This window comes from Canis aureus, chromosome 5 (genome assembly GCF_053574225.1).
Source record: "Canis aureus isolate CA01 chromosome 5, VMU_Caureus_v.1.0, whole genome shotgun sequence".
Lineage (NCBI taxonomy): Eukaryota > Metazoa > Chordata > Mammalia > Carnivora > Canidae > Canis > Canis aureus.
Window position 1 is genome coordinate 39,520,746 of NC_135615.1, and position 13,750 is coordinate 39,534,495.

The 13,750-nt window shown below is 39.1% G+C and overlaps 1 long non-coding RNA gene across 1 annotated transcript; it reads right to left on the reverse strand.

The window, feature by feature from the left end:
• Positions 1 to 3,921: 3,921 nt before the first annotated feature.
• LOC144313402 (uncharacterized) lies at positions 3,922 to 12,626 on the reverse strand. Its single transcript, XR_013379061.1, has 3 exons — positions 12,518 to 12,626; positions 8,513 to 8,690; positions 3,922 to 4,053 (listed from the first exon to the last, which is right to left on the reverse strand). It is a non-coding gene; the product is annotated as an uncharacterized LOC144313402 (long non-coding RNA).
• Between the last annotated feature and the right edge of the window lie 1,124 nt (positions 12,627 to 13,750).

Here is a 13,750-nt window from a genome sequence, read left to right on the forward strand (position 1 = left end):
GAACATGCTCCAGCTAGCCTGCTTGTCTAAGCAGGACGAGAGACAGGCAGCACACTCAACTTATGGCTTGGAACCAAGCCCAGTTAAGCTGTGTCTGATCAGTCAGTCTCCAGATAACCTGGACATGCATAAGTAAAATAAACACTCACTGTCATATGCCATTAGGATTTCTATAACTGTTACACAGCAATCACTGACTGATAACATTTATACACGCATTCCTCCTTCATTCAACAAGCACTTATGGAGTATTGGTGAATTGTGGGGCAACATGCAAGGGGGCCACTAGGGAGACAACAAAAATAAGATACAGTCCCTGCGCTCATGGAACATATTTTATAGTACAAGAGATATGGGAGCAGGTAGTTACAACATAGTAGCTGAAGTGTTATGAGAGTGGAAAGTATAGGGTGCCATAGGAGAACACAAGAATGATATCTAATTCAGAGAAGGAAGATTAAGGACATCTTTTTGTATGGCCCATAGTAGGCCCTATTTGTAAAATAAATTTTACATAAAAAATAAGCTACTAGCAGAAGAATAATGAGGCAACAATAGCATGTATAAGGATAAAGGAGGTGGGGAGAAGTATTCCCATGAGAGAAAACAGCAGAGACAAAGGCCAAGATATCAAAATAATCAAATATGTATTCACCTCTTAAATACTAATTTGAGATCTTTGCATGTATACCCATGGTACTCAGACTTCAGTGAGCAAACACATCAGCTAAGTGTTTAAAAGTAGATTCTTAGCCCACATACCTAGAAATCCTGACTTGGTAACTCTGGTAGAGAGCCTGGTGATCTGAATTTTAGCAGCTCTCTACCTGTATTTGAAATGGCAAAACTACAGGAGTAAAATGAATTGCCTATAGAAATATATCATTTTTCCATTTTCTAAAAGCCACTGAAATAAAAAACACAACATAGTCTTTAATTACTGATTCCCTTCCTCAGTTCCTTCAGTTTAGTTTTGTTTGCTATTGTGTGTGTGTGTGTGTGTGTGTGTGTGTGTGTGTGTGTGGAGAGTGGGTGGGTGGGGGTGCAATTTTAAGAAAAGGAGACTAAGACTTTTAGAGTCTTAGTCTGACTCAAAAGTTAACTTCTCAGATCTAAAGCTAAATGTCAAAGACAGTTTTTCTGGGACTTCCTGTTTCCTGAATGGGTAACATTGCCCTCTATACCCAGAGCTCTGACCACGCTATAAAATTCCCAGTTTCTCTCTATCTTTCTATAGCTATCTTTCGCCCTTATTTTTTTCTCCTTTATCCACTTGAAGAAACCCTCTTCATCCTACAAAACCAGGCTCAAATGCTCCCTTGGGACATCTTCCATAATACCCTGCAGAATTAATGACTCATTCATTCATTCAATCATTCATTGATTTGACCAATACTGAGAATTTACTATGTGCCAGGCTTTCGAGATAGCTTAAGAAACCAGGCTTACTTCTTGCCATCAAGCTCAAGTTCTTCTTCCTCATAGCATTTTGTTTGTAGCTAATCGTTGGAGCTAAGTTTGACAAGCACTTATTTTGCTCCAGGATCTGTGCTAAGCATTCTACCTGCATGGAAAACTAGAACATGTTTCATTAGTCCCATTTTATAGATGAGAGAAACAAGGCAGATAGAGCCCAAGCACTTTGCCCAAGATCTCATTGCAGAGTTAAGTCACAGACCTGAGACTTGAATGTAGCTAGAGTGAGTTCAGAGGCTTTGACTTCATCAGGCCATCTCACTCCTTGCTATGTCTTTATCTACATTTTCAGTGTACAGTATTACAATTAGCTATTTACCTGGCTGCCACTCTCATTGTACTTTGAACAATTCCAGAGAAAACACAAAGAGAAAATCGATATTATGTCACATAATACTTAGCATATAAAATATACATTAAAAATAATCACTGGATCATAGAAATTGAAATGTTTATTTCCACTGGCAAGCATGCTTTGATAAATGAAGCATGACCAGATTGAATTGTTGTGTATTTTTGGAACTAGAGGTATAATTTAGAATTTGGATGGTGTTCAATTTTAATCTTGTACTACTTGGCTGGATTCACATATTCTAGTTAAAATAGTTTCTTTTATTTTAGGTTATTTTTTTTAAAGAAATGCACTGTAGTAAAATATTTAGCATTTGTGGTAGGTGAATAGCAATAAATTTTAAATCTTGTTTGATACAATAATAATAGCAAAAATTTACTAAACATTTATTCCGCACTTGATACTATGCTAAGCACTTGTACTATTTCATTGAATTTTCCTCAAAGAACTCTGACACAAAGAACTATTTTTATTCCCAACTTGGACTTCTGGTTTCAGCTCCAATGTGGAAAGGGCTTGTAGGTTATCACTCTCATCTTTATAAGAACAACAAATGCTGGGCAAAAAGATTAGTAACTTGTGTTCAAACTGTCAGAGAACCAAGGTTGAAGGACAAACAGCCATATAGAAAGGCACATACAGACTCGCAACCAGAACTACTTATAGGGGGCAGAAGCCACTAGAACTATAAATTCATAGGAACATTTAATGGTGATTTTGATAACCGAAGAAGACCAAGTGAGTATCTCTTAGCACGATCACAAGAAACAGTCCCATGGAGGAGCTATGGTCTCCGAAAGGCCCTCATGAGCTCTACCTCCAGGAACCACACCAGATTCTCAGAATGAAAAACTAGGAAAGATCCTCTCCTGGCTTTGATGGACTGTGTTGGGGGGCTGGGAGAAGGCAGTAATCATGCTGAAATGCCATCAGAGCTTTCTCCATGATAAAAGCCTACTTTCTAAGGACAAGATATGGCCAGCATGATCTCTGGTGGAGGAAGGGCATTCCTCCTACAACAGCCCCCCTCTAGCCTTTCTTTCTCATTGAAGGTGTGTGGGAGGAGGGAACCATAGTCAACATAGGTCAGGGCTTTCAGAATATAGAATAGGAATACCACACTCTGGGACTTGCGTGAGAAGCAGGGCAAGAAAATTACTCCTCTGGCAAAACACATGTGGAAGTCACAGCTCAGAGACAGAGATCTATTGAAATATTGTAATTTAATTATAAGATTATGGAATTTTATCCCTCTCCAACCTTGTCACCACAGTAACAGGGCTCTGGTATAAAAACAGTGGATCATAGTTCAAAGAGCTGCAAGATACACATTCTCTCTGAGAAGAAGTACTTAGGGAAGCCCAAAATCAAGGAGAGACAAAAACAAAGACAATAGAGGAATTGGAACCTCTGGCACCAAGAATGACAGCAAGTGTTATAAGCAGCCCAGCTCCTAGGCAGATTAACACAAATCCTCAGCTAAAGTTCCTAATATCCAATACAACAGCAAAAATCCAGATGGTTCAAGCTTGATTGGTCAGATTTTGATCTGAAAGATGCTAAAAATTGAGGTGAGGGTAGGTTTTGGATATATTTGTTAAAAGAATTACCTGAAATCTTTATTATCTTTCCCAATATCTGAGAACACAGACAATCTCCATGAAAACCTACCAATTCCACTTCTAGTTAGGGCTAAAGAACTAAACTATCAAATCTGGACTATACCTTTATCTGTCAGTCTTGGTACATATAAGAGCCCAGAAAGTATGAGAAATGGCCATTGGTGAAAGAAAATACATCAAGCCCCATCTCTTCTACTTCTGGGCTTTCATACTTTGGAACCACACCCTGTCCCCTGGCATCCCAGGCACAAGGTTAGTATCAAGCTCTTGCAAGTTGCCAAACACAGCAAGAAAGAGTCTTTTATTTCTGTAGAGGTGCTCCACTGCCCAATAACTTTTTCATCCTGCCATCATTTCTCCTTCCATAGCCAAAATACATGTCCCTCCTCTGCAGAACCTTCCTGAATCTCCGTCTTCAGCCTTCCTCAAGATTCTCCAGACAGTGTATTCTTTACTCTGTTAATGCACAACCATACCTTACTCTGTGCATGTAGATTCCTCCAGTAGACTGAGAGTTCCTCCAAAGTAGGACATCTTATTCATCTTTCCTCCCTGGTATCCAACAGTGCTTGGAGCATGCATAGAAAGTGCTCAAGGATAATACTGTGAGGCATAATGAGGATAACAGTAACAGAAACAATTTATTGTGTATGCTATTCTATGCCAGGTTCTCTGCTAAGAATATGCATTATCTCATGCGATTATCACAATAATCTTTATAAAGTGAATACTGCTATCATTGCTATTTGTATAAGGAAGGAAATTGAGGCTCAGAGAGGTAAAGTAATTGCCCATGTCCGCCAGCAGGGTACAATTTGAACCCAAATGGCTTGTTTCCAAAGCCCATTGGTAGGTTAAAAAACACTGAGCTCTTGCAAATATCCCATCATTAAAAGGCAGACATAACTTCTGAAATGGGAAAATGGTTTTATCCTTATTTAGTATGGAATGATGCCCTGCCAGAGTTCTGTTTTCTTACCCAGAAGATATATCTCAGAAATATCTCAGTTATTCCTTGGAAGAACTTAGCAAATTGCCTTTAGGAGAGTAACTTTCCTCTTGAGTCACTGAGGATAGAACTCCTCAAAAGAGTGGGTGTGTTAGAAGGATGAGCAAATGGCTCCATCACCAAAGAAAGGGAGCAGCATGAGATCTTTGGTTTGGGGGATATGAGAGGAGACTCTGCCCAGTCCCCAAGGAAGGGATTGGGGGAATAAAAATCATCAAGACTCTTGATCCATGAGATGTAGGAATCCTGAGCTAGTCTGTCTGAACCCAGCACCTAGGAGCTAGCTGGTGGCTTGGTTAGGGAGTGCTATTCCGAATGCGAGGAATGAGCTTGTACCAGCAGTAAGGCAGAAGCCAGAACAGAGGATACACACTGCCACCATGGTCCTCTAAGCTGGCTGGGTGTCCCCTCAGCTTCACTAACTGTTTTCCTCTAGACCAGCTGGCACATAGCTGCCAGGACCTCTCTCCATGGTTGCAGCTGAAGATGACACACCCTTATTCCAGCTACCAAAAGGGATTCTACTAGGATAGCAGGGGTTGAAAATACCTCTGAAGCATCATATTAAAGTAGTTTGCTGTGTTATGAGCTATTTGGCTGTGTCTATGTTAAGTTGTTTTTGCTTTACTAATTTAATTTCATCTGACAACAACAAAGATACATAATTTGGGACATAATTTAGACATGACCAGGGTCACTTATGAATGGGCCACTGGAGTAAATCTAGTAAGTAATGATAGATGCCATATGCAAGATGCTCTGCTTAAAGTAACAGGATATCAGGATGGGGTTGGGGTAGAATGAGCTTTTTCCCCTAGTAGGCAAAGACTTGGGAAATCCTCATTTTTCTTGTTCATGTTGAAAAAGTGTGAGCTCTACAACTTTGATGTTAGCTCAATTCAAGCCTGAGTTACAGTGGAATCACATACACATGCGTGTGCGCGCACACACACATGCACACACACACACTAATAAAAGGGAGCATAATAGATTGGGAATGAAAAAGTAAAAAAGATTCAAAGAAAAGAGTCAGCCATTCTTCAAACTCTTCAGGGCCTCCTTAAATCCCATCCATCTATGGGCTGATGTCCAGTTTTGGTCAGATTGGATGTCAGGTCTGACTCAAAGACCTGACTTGAACCTTTACTTCTGATACTGGATAATTTGCATCTTATAGACACGATATCTGCCTCGAAATGTACACTCTTAGGATTGAATCAGAATCAAAATACTGATAAAGGGAATCTCTATTTCTGAGTTTAGTTTAGAAAACAAGGCTGCAAATTGCATCACTATCTTCTTCCACAGGCCAAGACATCTTCCTAAAACATAGTAACTCATCTTCTTGCAAAAGCATTTTGGTCACTCACACCACTTTTAATACCATTGAAGATGCTCAAAAGCCTTGAGCATGCATTCAGATTCTGGGTTTAAACTGTGAATACAAAAAGGACTATAAAGAACAAACGCAATCTGCCTAGGAATGCATCCTTACTTTGAAGATCTAGCTCCCTGAGCACCTACCAGGGGCTCCTAAGGTAGGCTGTATCTTTTTTTTATTTTTTTAAAGATTTTATTTATTTATTCATGATAGACACACACAGAGAGAGAGAGGCAGAGGGAGAAGCAGGCTCCATGCCAGGAGCCCGACACAGGACTCGATCCCGGGACTCCAGGATCGCGCCTTGGGCAAAAGGCATGCGCTAAACCACAGAGCCACCCAGGGATCCCCAGGTAGGCTGTATCTTAACGCAATGTGGAAATGCAGGGGAAATGGACCACAGCTCCTTTCCTTTAATCTGTCTACTTCTAGGAGACTTAACTTCACACAGGATAGGCTAATGGAATTTTCCAAAGGGAAGTTATAAAGGCAACTGGTTTACTTCTGGGGTTTTAGGCAGTCTCTCTACAGAATGTTGAGCTCAGAGTTTTTCCCATCATCCACAGGCACATTACTGATAGTTAATCCTGAAGGATTCAAGATATACCTGGTTCCTTTCAGACTCCAGAGTCAACAATAACAGAAAGGTGGCTTTCAATTCAGGAGAGACTAGTTTCCTAGCAACAAAGGCCACAGGAAGTTGAGACCCATTAAGAAAGATAAGGAAACACAATGCTCTGATTGCTCTCTGGCACTGAAATTCCTCTTTAGATCTGAACTTCCAATTGTCCATTTTACAAATTAATTACTGTTTTCACCGTCATGTCTGCATACACACACACACACACACACACACACACACACATATAAAGAAAAAAGAAAGAAATCATGGTGCTTTGTCAAAAGCAGCAGCATTGCAGGCCGAATTACACTTTTCATCTCGATTTAAGATTTTGAGAAATAACTGCAGGCATTTAAATATCTTTTTGACAATGGTAGACCTTTTGAGTTGAGAATTTAAGATTCTTTGCTCTGAAAATGAAAACTCTTTAGCATGTCTAATTTTCTCATGAATGGTGAATTAGCAAATAAGATATTTGGATGTTTAATCTCTAATCTGCATAATAATAAATGCTCTCAAAACAAAATCATCTATTTTATATTCTTAGTGGAAAACCACTTTCCACAAATTTTAGAGAAAATGTAATGCTTTGCATCTAGAAAGCCAATATTTACCTTCCAGTTTTTGTGCAGCTGTGAATAATAATTAGTCATTCTCCTCAAGATTTGAGCTTTTTCTCTAAGATAATTTAGACAAAGATTGGGAAACCCTCCTTTTTCTTGTTCAGGCTGAAAAGATGTGCACTCCAGAACTATGACATCAGATCAATTCAAAACATGTAGGAAGAAGGAGGAGGAGGAATAGAGAGGGGAGGAAGGAGAAAGATGAAGAAGAGGAAGAAGAGGAAGAAGAGAATGGTCCCTATCTGAATGTAAGTCAAAGTACTTGTAGATTTCTGGGTATAAGGAAGAGCAGAGCAATACTTTCATATAATACTACACTGGCAACCACTTACTGGGTGCTTACTGTGTGGGGATCTTGGGCTAAGAGCTTTATATCCACCATCTCATCTAATCCTCACATCAATCCATGAAGTAGAGTCTGTTATGATCTCTATTTTCCAGAAGATAAAGTCGATGCTTAAAGGTTAAATAACTTGCCCTAAGTTACCCAACTGCTAAGGTAAGGAGTCTAAGTGGGGCTCCTGGGCTTAAGTTCCTTCTTCCTAAACGATTAAACAAAACTGTGGGCTGCCATCTGTTAGCATTTTGCCATTCACATTATCTAATGTATCCCTGAAAACCAGAAACAGAATTTGGACCTAGTTCATCCCACTGCAGAGTTCCCATTCTTTGTCAGTAGCCTACTGCCCTTCCATTAGGACCCTCCTCCAAAAACTAGTTTGCAGGTTTGTGTTGATACCCTTGGAGCTCCAAAGATGTTTCATAGATTGCACAAACACCAGCAGGTTTTCAGCCTCATTCAAAATTTAAATTGCCCAAAGATCCCATTAACTTTTGTCCATTTTAAATATTGAAGTTCCATCTTGGATTTCATTTGAAAAAAAAAAAGACAAATACAAAGCAGGACGCTAAACCACAGTTTAATGTCTTTCATCCTTCTTCCATGTTGACAATGCCTACAAGGCTCTCAATCCTTCAGATGAAGTTGAATGTTTTATTTTAATTATTTTTTTTTACTTTGTATTCAGATATTTTGGACATAATTGGAACTATTCCCCAAGCAGGCTTCCTTTCCTGAATGACTCAACACACTTAAAAAGAAAACAAACAGAAAGCATACCTTTAAGTAATGATTATACGAGGAAATAATTGTCATATGAAGAATTAAATAGTTATGCCAGAACATATAGTCTGCTATTCCTTTTAGTACTCATGGCTCACACAGAAGAGTTGGGCCAATCTCTCCTCTTTTCTGAGTCTTCAGGACCTCATTTGTAAAATAGGTATAACACTAACCTTTCAGATGCTGTGAAGTTGAATGGGATAAAATCATGATATGAATTTTCAAGCCCAAATTTTGCTATGCAGAAAGTGTATTTTTTTTTTTTCCTTAAATCAACTTAAATCTTCTCCAAGTCTCTACCTACCAGACTGGTGTGAAGTTCAAGCATAGCCATTCCTAGGGATCTCTCTCCTCTCCTGTCATCATCCTGCATTTGTTGAAGACTCCTCTAGACATCTGCTCTCCTGGGTGCCAAGGAGACATTCCCTGTCTCTGTAGGTCTGGTGGCTCTGCTCTCCATTTTGGCCACCTTAGGGCACAAGCTGTCAAAGAAACAAAATATTCCAACACATGTTAAAATGGCAAAGCCGACTTTATTCAGGACTATTGCAATAGGTGTAGACTACTACAATGGAGCTCTGTAGTTGGAGAGTGAGAGAGCAGACTCAACTCCAAATATGACAAGGAAAAGTGGGATTCATAGCCAAGGAACAGAGTTGGAATTGAGGGTTGGTGGACAGAAAATTACTCAGACAGTAGGGTAATTCTTGCTAAACTGACCCATCAAGATTCTTACTGAAGGCCAGCCAGGGTGATCAGCTATCACCAGGGGATGATGAAGGATGAGCAATTAGATCAGATCAGATCTCAAAAGTGGGGGATTCTAGCTAAAATGGCTTAGCAGGATTTTCACTAAATTCAGACTCTAAAAGGACAGAAGCCCAAATTTGGCCAAGTCAAGCAGAGGGCTCAGAGGAACTTCATGAAGGAGAAGATCTTTGTCAAGATTACTACAGAGAATAAGAGTTTGTGCCTGGATCCCAGCATCCTTTGTATATTTGGAGTCAATCCATCTTCTGAGGCCACCTACAAAGAGGGGACTATAATGCTGGACACAGACCTAGACCTCTTCCTGGTCTGGGGAGGTGACTGGATGTGGAGCATAGCCAGTGCCATCTTTAAGGAGTTGAGATGTTTATATAAACTAGGAAGGGCTTCTGGTCCTGCCACAAACCTCCCATGGGTAAAGAGAACACAAATCTGACTACCTGCTAGAAATTGGAGAGAGAAGAGCGGTAAACTCAGAGACCACAAAACTCAAAGTAGTACCTCAAAAAAATCCCCTGCCCTGTAAGTATAATATCTAGTTCTGGGCCCATCACAGAGTAGGAACTCAAAGGGGAATCCTTATTTTTATTCTGCTAAGGGGAATCAATCTCAGACCTGGCCACTGATTATCAAACTCACATTGTGTTGTAATTAACAGCAAAGCCTCTCATCTCAAGAAAGCTTATAGAGAGGGCTTATTCATTGAAAAAGAACGAGCACAAGGACAGCATTGTGGCCCTGGTGACCCAACTGCTGCCCTCCTCACAAGAAACCCAAGAGCTCCATATGACACATTTGGAAAGCTGGTGTCCTCATTCAGGAGCTGTTGTATTTCTTTGGTACATATTACCTTTTAGAATACCAAAAAAACAAAACAAAACAAAACAAAACAAAATAAAAAACTGTATAATAAGTCTCTATCATATTTCACTGGATTTAAGATGTGTCAATTATCACAAACGTCATTATTTTATGAATCACCAGCCAGTAAAAAATGCAGTCAAATAAACTATGACATGCCATTGCTTATAAAACACATTTGTCTTTCATATATGTTAAATCTCAGGGGGGAAATGTGCTTTAGAATTGATGAGATTTGGCAATGAGATGATTTTTTAAATAGTAAAAGAAAATGCAATCCAAAGCAGGCAAGGTACTTACAGGATATTGTTTGAATTTTCCTCTTTTAATTGACAATCTTCTCCATGCACTGACACTAAAATGACACCTTTTTAAAATATAACGATTTAGAAGAGGAATAAAGAGTGAAATGAAGAATACGCAAGACTGCAAAAAGCCTGAAATATTAATTTGGTATAGGTAGATGGTCCATTTAAAAATGCTAACTCTTTTTTTTTTTAAAAAAAGCTAACTCCAATTATTCAAGATAAAAACAATAGGATTATTGTACCAAATTCTTCATAATTTATCTAATAATACTCAAATAACTAGAAAACTATTCAAATACAACTCTAAGAAACTAGTTATACATTATTCATTTAATACCTTGGGAACTTACGTACAATTGAGATGCAAAATAATTTGTTATTTTGAGAACAGATGTTATAAAAGCCTCTTTTTTAAAATTAATTTTGAAAACAGAAACTTTGTTTTACAGCCATTACATGCTTCATTAAACACAGTCTTAAAATAATAGAATTCATTGTATGTTTTTATACTATGCTGCTTTACATTATATTTAATCCCTATGACCTTAACACATAATAATTTTTCTCTTTAGTATCAGATTTAGGGACTGTGAAAATAGCACAAGGAGAGGAATAAATGTTAGAGCCAACTCCTTTCCATGAGTGTCCATTATTTTCTACTGAATGACTCAAGGCAAATGGCACTTGTTGAGGAATGGGGCTTTACTGGAACAGTGGAGGGAACAGAGGTAGAGGCAGTGAAAAGTGCAGGCAGCTCACAGTGCTGGTCAAACCATCATCTATAGCAACAAGCACTGGTGGAAATAAAGCCCTGGAAAGGTGGACATAAATGAAGACCATCCAAATTAGAACCAAAAAAACACTGTTTCTTCAGAACTTGCTGTTTAAAAGAGCCAGTCACCATAGATGGTGTTTGGCAGACTCAAAGGCAGGCAGAGAAGTGGAAAAGCCTATAGTGGAAAAAGGGAAAGCTTCATATGCCTTCATTGGAGCAATCGGCATGGAGAAGGTGGAGGCAGGCTACCTAGAAGTGGGACATCTTGTGTGACAGTTAGGGGAACATATTTGACTCTCTGGTTGGTCCTACTTTGGAAACAGACAAAAACTAGGGAAACTGTCAGTTACTGGCCAAGTCTGGATCTTTTAGGGCTAATTGCTATGGAGGTTGTTGTTTGGTTTCCTGGACTGGTTGCTGCAGGTAAGTACTGGTTGCTGTAGATTATGAGTCAGAATTCTATTTTTATATATCATCTGGCCATTGTCCATTTGTATATTCAGTCTCTCAGTAGGTAGACTGATGGCCCCAAAGACAAAATCATCCTGGCCACAGCTTGAATTTTTAACTTTTTAAAACAAATTTAAATTACATGTAAGTAAAAACAATACAAAAAAAAAAAATGAAGAGACTCTTTTCCATAATAGTGGTCCCTAGAAGTTATCTCTGCTAACAGATCAGGTGGACTAAATGAGTATCAGTCAATGTCCTTTGTTTCAAGCAACAGAAGCAGACCCTGACAGAATGGATGTTCATTGAAAGGGTGCTCTTTGAGTGCCTAACAAATCGCTGAGAAGTCTGGGGTACTGGGTTTGAGATGAGCTTCTAGAAACAACTCTCAAGCCATGCAGCAGAGCACGTCTGTCAAGAAAACTACTTACAGCTCTTAAGCCCTAGATGCTAGTCTCCAACAATTCCACTTCTGTGTCTGGCAATGAATTAGTGTACCTGCACTAATCTTCTAGGAGCACCAATGCTCCCCATGGGGCCAGGTGTTGGACTTTGCAGTCTCAGCTACAATCCTGTCAGAAATAAAATGGATTCTGCATGGTGTCTGCCTCCTTACCATTGCTGCTTCTGATTCAAAGCCTCACACGGGTCTCTCTGACTGGCAGAGTCTCTGTCAGATAAGCCATAAAAAGGAGGAAAGAAGAGTTTTCTCCTTTGGAGAGGCAGGATCAATAAGGCAGGAAATTCCACAAATATAGCATGGGTGCTAAGGAGTCACAAAAACACAATAGATGCCCACTACAGACCAGGACCCAACACTGTGACCCTCTAGCTACACTGTAGGTTCCTAAAGTATAAAGGCTGACAAAAGAATTGTGTAGGTCCTTTCAAGGCTCTTAGATGCTTAAAGATGTCATCTGGCCATTTTTAAAAGAAGCACGTAATTATTCCTCCATAAAAGGCTTTGCTGGAAGCCAGGAATTATCTCATGAGATGAGGAATAGACAAAAGCTTTGATGCCCTCTTTCTGTTCCAGATTGAGTTTCTTTGGATTCAAAGACAACAGAAATGATTCAGATATCAAAAATTTAAGACTACATTACAAATTTTTCTTCATGTCATATACTGTATATTTTGATTTTCTTACCTTTATTCTCCTCTTGAAATGTATTTTCCACATTGAATTTTATTTCCTGCTGTATTATCTCTATTTCTCTTCTGGCTATTTCAAATATCTTTTGGAGAAAGGAGTTGCTATGGAATAAACAAACAAATGAATATGTAACTTGATTTAGCTCAGCATTCCCTTTCTCAAATATGGCTTGAAGCCTCTGTGCATACTAACAACATGCAGAAGTTTCTGGATATCTCAGTTGTATCAGCAAACTTATGGAAAATCTGGTCATTCTCATGCCCCCAGGTGATGTATCTATAAAACTCTTAATTTTAACTTCCCCAGTTGAGAAGGTAATGACACTGTTCCAATTATGGAACATAACATGCTGAACCCTGTGTTAAGTTATAAATTTAAATTATAAAGGTTATCTTATTTAGTCTTTACAGTGATCCTAGGAGGTAGGTGCCATGCTTATGCCTACTTTGTTGATGAGGATGCCAAGGCTCAGGAAGGTGTAATGACTTGTCCATAGTTTCAAAGATATTAAATGGCAAATTTCAATAACTTACAATCACAGCATAACTACCTTGATGAGATGGCCAACGTGGGAGGAGGAAGAGGAAGAATTAGGCCTTGTGGTCTTCTCTAACCAAGACTAACTTGGTTTGTGGGGTTTTATCTTTTCTACTTTATCCAGCAAGGGGAACACTCTTGAGGAGTCCCTTTTAGGAGAGTGACTTCTCATCTTGTGTGAGCTCTAAGTTTTGCCTTTTGCCTCCTGTGTAAAGCCAACTAAAACTGAAAATATAGGCACTAGAGATTTCTGGATATCCTATCCCACTAATGTATGGATATCCTTGGCATCAGCTTGCTTACTTGTCTGGAATTGAGTTTTTTATCAGTTTGGCTTTCCTTTCCTTTCTAGTGAGCCAGCCAATGCATTTTAAAATATGTTTTTACATTTCATTTCATTCAACATTCTTATGATTTATACCTGGAGGTTTTTTTGGAGAAAATCTAGTCTGCTACAACAAAGGAAACAATATCAGTAGGCTAGGGCAGCCTGGGTGGCTCAGCAGTTTAGTGCCGTCTTCAGCCCACAGTGTAATTCTGGAGACCCGGGATTGAGTCCCACGTCAGGCTCCCTGCGTGGAGCCTGCTTCTCTCTCTGCCTGTGTCTCTGCCTCTCTCTCTCTGTGTCTCTCATGAATAAATAAATAAAATCTTAAAAAAATATCATTAGGCTATGTTTTAAAATGTAGG